Source organism: Psittacula echo (assembly GCF_963264785.1).
Source record: "Psittacula echo genome assembly, chromosome: 3".
In the NCBI taxonomy this organism is placed as follows: domain Eukaryota; kingdom Metazoa; phylum Chordata; class Aves; order Psittaciformes; family Psittacidae; genus Psittacula; species Psittacula echo.
This window is the reverse complement of record NC_137736.1, coordinates 4,995,304-5,003,833: the sequence shown is the minus strand read 5'-3', so window position 1 is coordinate 5,003,833 and position 8,530 is coordinate 4,995,304.

Sequence of the window (8,530 nt, the reverse complement as noted above, 5' to 3'; positions counted from 1 at the left end):
GTGACCTCTCATTCAACTATGTACCTAACAGAAAAACTTCATAAGAAAAAGAATACATCATGTTACTGTCCTGTTTTCTTCTTTTGTTTAAGGTTTAGCCCCAGTGTAATCAGTACTGGCCCTTTTCCAGCTATCTTAGATTTTAGTTGGTGCTTGTCTCTAACCTATCTTAAACACGCAGGGAAACAAACAACAGTTCAGATAACTCTGACCTTGTATTGTAAATCTGGGAGCCTGAATGAGGGTGAGAGTGAACAAAACAACAGATATTTTGCACAGAAGAAATTTACTCAGCCTGGAAGGGAATACTATTAGATGACCTATCACAGTGGTGCTGTGCCGTTGTATTAAACTGGAACAGGTTGCCCAGAGAAGCTGTGGCTGCCCCATCCCTGTCAGTGTTCAAGGCCAGGTTGGACGGGGCTTGGAGCAACCTGCTGTAGTGAAAGGTGTCGCTGCGCATGGTAAGGGGGTTGGAACTGGATGAGCTTTAAGGTCCCTTCCAACCCAAACCATTCTATGATTCAGTGGTGAAAACAAGCTTCCACTTGGTCTTCTTGGATCAGCTAGTAACACTCCAGCCAGCAGAGGAATGTAAGGCAGTGTTGCTGTTTTCTTTAAGGGTTTCCAAACCCCTTTGGGAGAGAAGGGAAATCCTTGCAAATCACTTCATATCCAGGAGAATAAAAAAACCCCACCAGACAAAACCAAGCACCGCAGTGATTTTGGGTTGATTTGTAACAGCAAGAGCTAAATGAAGCTGCAGACTCTTTGGTCGAATGGGCGTTTGGAAGGAAAGCAATGTTTTCCCACAGCTGCCAATGTGTTTGTGTGTGGTCAATGTGTGGCCAAGTGTCCAGGCAAGGACTGAGAGAGGTAAGGATTGTGGCAGTTCTTGTAGGGTGACCTTACTAAAACTAGTGAATTTAGGAGATGTGCTTGGAATTTCAATTCTGCTACATACTGTACTTCCTGCTGTTGCACTCTTTGCTCTTCTGTTGGGGATGTATGTGCACTGGGGATTTGAGTCAGTATAGCAAACTTCAGGTATTGCTTTTAGAGACCTATAGGTACTATAGGTGTCACTAAATTTGCTAAGCATTTAATTCCTGGTTTAATGAATGTAACATTTGGTTTTATCCACACATTTTATTCTTTCCTAATTGAGAACCCAAGGGATTAACAGGATGGGCACCAACTATAGTAATTTTCATTCTGATACACAGAAGGTGCCTTCAATTTGCATTTTAACTCCAGTTCTGCTTTAACACTGATAATGCGCAAAGCCCAGTGATATTATTACACTTTGACACTGAATTACCAGATAAATGACTTGTCAGAGTTCATTTATGTTTCTGAATGTTTGGCAAAGAGTGACAGCTGCATAGAGCTTGTAATTCAGTGACGCATTAGCTCAGTGAAGTAAAGCAGCTTCCTCTGAAAAATGCATGCAAAACAAAATCTGGGGTGGGAGGTGTTTAAATAACGTGGTTTTAGATTCAAAATGTGATTTTATGCCAAATAAGAGGATTAGTTTTAAAAGTCAGATAGTGGCAGAGGAAAGGAGATAGTGACTTGCCTCTTTTTGAGTAAAGTTGGGGCTGTTCAGCCTGGAGAAGAGAAGGCTGCATGGAGACCTCATAGCAGCCTTCCGGTATCTGAAGGGGGCCTGTAAGGATGCCTGGGATGGACTCTTCATTAGGGACTGCAGTGACAGGACAAGGGGTAATGGGTTCAAACTTAAACAGGGGAAGTTTAGACTGGATATAAGGAAGAAGTTCTTTACTGTGAGGGTGGAATCCCTGGAATGGGTTGCCCAGGGAAGTTGTGAATGCTCCATCCCTGGCAGTGTTCAAGGCCAGGTTAGACAGAGCTTTGGGTGGCATGGTTTAGTGTGAGGTGTCCCTGCCCATGGCAGTGGGGTTGGAACTGGATGATCTTAAGGTCCTTTCCAGCCCGAACTATTCTATGATTCTATGATTCTGTGATCATCAGGCACCTGCACTGGAAAAAGTTGTCTCCTCTTTAAAATGTAATAAAGAATGAAGGTAATGGTATTGTTCAGATTGGGTTACATGTTTAGTGTGTTCTGGTTCCCACTTTTTGGTACCCATGATCTCTGCAAATCAATGCAATGTGACTTTTCAAAATACCTGATAAAAGTTGAGGTGGTGAGTTAATGTAATAACATCTGATGCCCCACTGGTACAAAATGAAACTTAGGTATTTCCAATTCAGGGTGTCCTAAATGTGTAGGGGGATGTATTTGCATTAACTTCCAGGGAAAAAACAAAAGTAGCAAAAAAATGAGGCAGACCCTGATGCCTCTCCTGGTCCTCTTGGTGTTGTTTCTTGTATCAGCTCAGGGTTATTTGGCCAAAAGTTGTGTGTGCAATGCATGATGCCTGGATTTTAACCTTTCTTAATTTTGCTCAGGTGGAAAAGTGAGCTAAGCTGTCTGCATTCTAATGATAACTGTAATGAGAGGCCCTGTTGCAGCTGTGGGTGCTGGGGGGCAGCTCTGATGCTGTGCAGGTGGGTGGGTGGAGGTCAGAGACAGGTGAGAGCAGCCTCTGTTGATTGGACCTTTCTCATCTCTCCTCACCAGCTCAGCTGTGGCCAATTGCCTGCCTGAATCGGCTCTGCTGCCTTAATTTGCTGTCTCAGCCCCACCTTATCACTGGGGTCTTCATTGGTGATTCCTGGTCTGCTGATTGGGCCTGGCTGCTATTTCTGGACCTGCTTTGCCATCTTTGCTCCAGTACGGCTGCTGTCCTGGTGTCGCACTGGGCTCCCAGATCTCCAGTCTCTACACAGTGAACAGCCCACGCTGCTCCTGACGGTAAGGTGCTGGCTCTTCTCCTTTATGGTGGTAGTTGGTTTACCTTTGTTGCTCTCTCTGGGTGTTGTAGCTGTGATCTCAACTGAAGTATCAAGACCAGGTTAGACAAAGCCTTGGCTGATGTGGTTTAGTGTGAGGTGTCCCTGCCCATGGCACAGGGTTGGAAGTGAATGATCTGAGGGTCCTTTCCAACCCTAACTGTTCTATGATTCTGTGATTGAAAGCTTTTAATTTTGGATTGTTTTTTTCCAGCCTAACAGTGCAACAGAATGAAAGAATCCTGTTGATGCTGGTGAAGTTTTAGGTAGCATTCTGCACCTGTTAGAATGGAATAGTGCTGATTGTGGTTTAAAAAAAACTCTCAGATGGTTGCAAACTTGCATTAATACCATCTTTTACTTCTTTAGCTACTATAAATGCTCTCATAATGCCAGATTGCCAGACACTGTTATGGCCTGATTACTGGATTTTCAGCCTTATTATTATTGTTATTATTATTATTAGCCTATATTAATTTGCAAAAAGAATTTTATAATTAATACATATTCATCAGTTCAATTCATGAAGGACAGTGTGTGGCGTACAGGAAATTAGAGCTGTGGAGATAAGAAACTGTCCCACTTAGCAACAATGTAATTAGAAGTGCTCATTTAATGGAGCAATTCTCAATTATCCATTAAGTGTAAGTATTTGAGTTAGGTATGTTCCTTTGTCTAACGTGACTGAACATAATTTAACTTAGAGTATGTGAGATGCTGGTTACTGAAGGCAAACTGACAGATGACATTTCTCATAAACTGTATTTTGGAATATGAAACTTTGTACGTGTAGTCTATGTTTATCCTGAAAGGAAGCTGGGAAGTAAAAGCCAGAGCTAGGATTATATACCATTCAATAGCAAATGCTTCCAGGGATGTGCTTTGTAGTTTCAATTTGTTATAATGAAGTTTTGGTGTAATAAATGTACATAGTAAATTGCATAGGAGGTATGAGACAGGATTGATGGTGGCTATAACAAAGTTCTCTTTGTGGATAGGTATATAAAAGGATCAGACAGTGCCAGTCTCTAATTCAGGTACTCTGCTGTTGAAAGAAAATCTCTCCCAAAGAGTTTGATTGATGGAAAAAAGGAGTTCGCAGTTTATAAACCTGTTTGTGTGTGCATGGTGTGGGTTTACTGTTTGTTTGGGTGTTTTTTAACCTCTTGCTGTGCCTGTGGGTTAGTCTGTGAATATTGTCAATGTCTGGTAGAGTCTATTGTTTTAATATATAAAACTGTAGCACTTCCTAATACCTTGTGCTAATACTTGTACTTGGTTTTTAAATTCACTGAACACCAAATAAGCAACAAAACTGCAAAGCTGAGATTTACTAATACGAAGCATTTCTGCAAAGGAAGCTAAACAGTGAATTTATAGCATGCTCATGACTTTATCCTGTATGGTTTCTTGGTGGGTTTTGTTTATTTGAAAGCACAGTAAGGGTAGTATTACCCAAGGTACAAGGTCAGGTTCAAGCTTCTCAGCTTTAGGAGAGCTTGAGGGCCACTGGTGTGTAAAAATCAGAGGCTTGTTTAAGAGGAAAAGCATGAGCCCTGGGCAGCTGGTGCCATGCTCTCAAGCAATTCAGACTGATTTTGGGGTAATATAGGTTGTCTCTTTCCTTTTTTACAGGCTCCATTTTCTTGTAGTTCAAGCAAGGTCAAAGATGTTAATTTAGACTTCTCTTATAATCCTCATTGTCCTTGAGAATGCCTACAAATCTCGTTTAGCTGCCTGGTTGCTAATCTATTAATCTTATTTGTAAATGTGTTAAATATTGGACTGCACCTTATCTATCACAAGCTTATCAGAAAATTCAGGCAACACTAGATAGAACACAAAGTGTTGGGTAATGAATTAAACAGGCAAAATCAGCACCTGTGTTTCTTTTGCATATTGCATATGTATGATTTTTGTCTGGAATTTTCAATGTCAAAGTTTCAAACACTAAACCAGATGTTTATGTCCACAAAATCAACCTACAGGCCTACAGTCAGGAAGTTCACCTTAGGAAGAAAATGCAGCGAACCACTTATCTCCCTTTGTTACCAGTGTTGTTCTGCTGTTCATAGCACCTGCTTTTTGTCTCTGATACTGTTGACTATTTAGTATGGTCAGCCTAAACTTAGGGCAGGTGTTCTCATTTGGAAAATGATAGTTCTGCTTTGGAAGTAAAAAGATTGAGTCCTGATTCTCACCTCCCAGTTATATGAATGGACCTAGCAACAGATACCTCCTTAATTTGTATAAAGGTATTCTGTAGGTAGGTGAACAGTAATGAATACTGCAGTAAGCTGGGAATTCACAACATGCCTTTCTTTGTGTAATACCACACTTTCAGGAAGAAATCAAGTGAGCCTGAGGCAATGGGAGCATGCCTTGTGCTCTGGGGGTCAGTAAAGCCTGGGGCAGGTTGCTGGCATCATACTCAATGCCTCCAGTTCTGGGGTGTGCTTAGCAATGGTTCAGACTAGTCTCTTGAGGTATTGATACTAGATTGCCTCGCATAATACAAGGACCATGTGTTTCTCATATAGAGCTATGTATTAGAAAGAGTCTTTTGTGATGTACAAAAATATATCAACATTTTGATTCAGAAAAGTTGTTTTTTTGTTAAAAACCTGAATTGCATGAAAGGACGTAAAGCCTGAGATATTGTTTAAAGCCTGGAATTATGCCCAGTTACCATGTCCTCTGCACCAAGCTTCCTCTTGCCACTTAGTTTAAAACCAAGCTTCAAAAGCAGATTGGTTTCCCCCCCCCACCCCTTTCATACCATAGATATAAAGCAGAATAATTAACCTTTTTAGTGGTCATTTGCTGTTGTTTTGCACAGATTTATTTCAGCTAAGTGGCTTTCAAGTGTATACAAAGAATGATAAGAGAAGGTTTTAGTCGAGCACTTAAGCTATAAACCATCTGTCTGTGAAATGTGATGCTGGTTTCCCATAAACCTCTTTTAAAACTTACTGATTGCTTAAAAGCAGTAGGATAAAGTGGGGCATGGTGTAATATTCCTAAATAGGTTTGTCATGACTGCAGAAAGTGTGTTAATTTTGAAACCAGGCCTTCACTTCTGCTCAGTGCACTTGTGTTTTTCATTAACATTTTCAAAGACCTACTGTGTTGTATTGGCGACCAGGGATTACCAGTAAGATGCGCAAGCTTTATGCTCATCTTTGAGCAGTAGGTGACCCTCTCCTTCTCTGTTATTAGTCCTCTTGGAAACCTTTTGTATGCTTTTTCTTATCTTGCTTTATTTCTGTGGTCCTGTGTGTGTGGGTGTGCGTCTCTCCAGTCTCCTGCACAGAGTAATTTCCTTTCTTGTTCCTGCAGCACGTTCTAATGCATGAAGTCATATTGGTTTCATGATTAGAAAATAAATGTTACTTCATGTATGTGAATGCTAGGTCAAAAAATGTGTTTTCATTATAAACAAATACGTTGCAATCAGTTTAACTGTTCTTTCTGCACATAGAGTATTTGAGACTAGATAGCAGTTCCTATTTATTAGATTTGTTTGCAGCTGGGTTTATTTCCAAATCATTCAGTGATTTGATTGAGACTTCTGGAAGATTTAGTTTGCAAATCCCAATTTTTTCCTCACAATTTGGGGATAGCTTAATCATAAATGTGGCACATTCTGTATATGAATGAAAAAGGAGAAATCTCTAAAAATCCATTGAAAAGAGAATGCAAAAGGCTTGAAATGGCATTGTCTTAACCCAGTGGAATTTTTGTATCATTTCTTACTGTACAACTCAACTGGGATGTTTGATGTGTGATTATGCAAAGCAAGGATGGATTTCTTCGGGTTTGGGACTATTTTGTTGTATAATTATCCATCAGTAGGGGTAATCCATGATATCTGGATGTCATCATGTAAATGCTGGTTTGTGTTTGGGTGTTGATGATACAAGATGATAGATGTTGTCCCTTTCCATGTTCTCCTACTGTAGTTACCTTCTCTAAATCTGTGTGAGATGTCATGCTTCCAAAGAGTAATTCAGAGTGTGAATGTGGAAGAACTTTTGTATTCTCAGCACAGGTAACTACTTGGAAAGCTGATGCATGTTTATGTAGCTGCTATGAATATTTACCTTAAGAGCTCATTTGGGATAAACCTCAGATTGGTGGCACTTGGCGAATGGACATGCTGTAGTTTCCCATACTGAAGGTAACCCTTTAGAGAAGCCTGAAGCTTGTAAGAAGGTGGAGATGAGCTGAGACCCAAGTGTCTGGGTCTAGCCTCATCTGAGGTTTGGTTCCAGTACTGCGTGCTCAGACTTGCATGTCTAGCTTGGCACACTGGGACCAGAGAGTCTGAAACTTTGATCACACACCACAGAATGCTTATCTATAGTGATTGTTTTCAAAGTTACCAAGGATAAAAGTTACTCATATACATATTTTGGAAAGCAGTCAAGTATCTGGGCTTAAAGGTAAAAATACCGTCATATATAACAGCCAAGAAACAGAGGCAGTTTTCAATTCATCTGAAAATACGTGGTAATTCCACAACCTTCATTATGACAATTTCACCATGGGGAAAAAGCTCTCATTATATGAGCATTGGCATGCTTTGATTAAAATTTTAAACGTGTGACAAGTGAACATTTTTCCACATTACTGGCATGTGGAGAATCTGCAGGGGGTTTGAGGACCTTTTTAATAGCTGAATAAACCTTATTTTACTAGACCTTCTTAATGAAGGTGTTGTATCTTCAGTCTAAAAATTAAGCTGAACTCCAGTTACCCTTACACTTAGCAGAAAAGCGTGTGGATTTCAGCTTCCACAAAACAAGCCTTCATGTACTTAAAAGCATGGAGAGAACTTCTGTTCCTATTGACTTACTTGAGAGCAGGGTTGGGTCCTCACAGAGGAGTCTCAAAGGTGGAATCAGAAAATGCCTAGATAGGTTTTAATCCCTGATTACTGAGTATGTTGTGGTGTAAATGTATGCTTGTTTCTTACCGGATCACACATCAGTGTCCTCTCTGAGTTGACTTCATCTGTTTTTCTGGGGAGTATTAGGACTCCTGGAGGTGGCTGAGGGACTAAATGTGATAGTTAGGTGAATGGAGGTGAATGTGTTAGTTAAACAGCAGTCCTACTACAGTGGTGTTGATTTCTTACACTTTAAAAGCTAATTTAAAAGAACTAAGTTTTCAGTTGTTACATAGAATGATGAAGAGAGGCCCAAAGGTGTTTAGGCTGGTGCCTGGCCAGAATGCACAGAAAGAAATTGAGGTCATATGGATGAATCTCATAACCCCACTCTTATTTTCTTTTTCTTGGCAATGCCAAGCTTTGACTTAACATTTTAAAAACCATCCTTCCCATGCTCAAAACCCATTATCTCCAATTACTCTGGCACCTTGCTCCTGAATGCTAGGTGCAAATTTCAAATTCATCGCTATAGTATTGCTCGGCTGCGGAGGAAGGCAAAAAACCCCAGGGATGCTTGCTAGTCCAGCCTGGGGAGAAAAAAGCCTTCTCCCCCCAGCTGCAGGACACGAGGGGCCACCTTCGTGGGGCACGAGCAGCAGGCGATAACGCAGCCAGAACGGCCCCAGGAGCCCTGACAAGTGGTGACGCTCAGTGCTCAGAGGAAGGCAAAAAACCCCCGGGGACCGGTGCCAATCT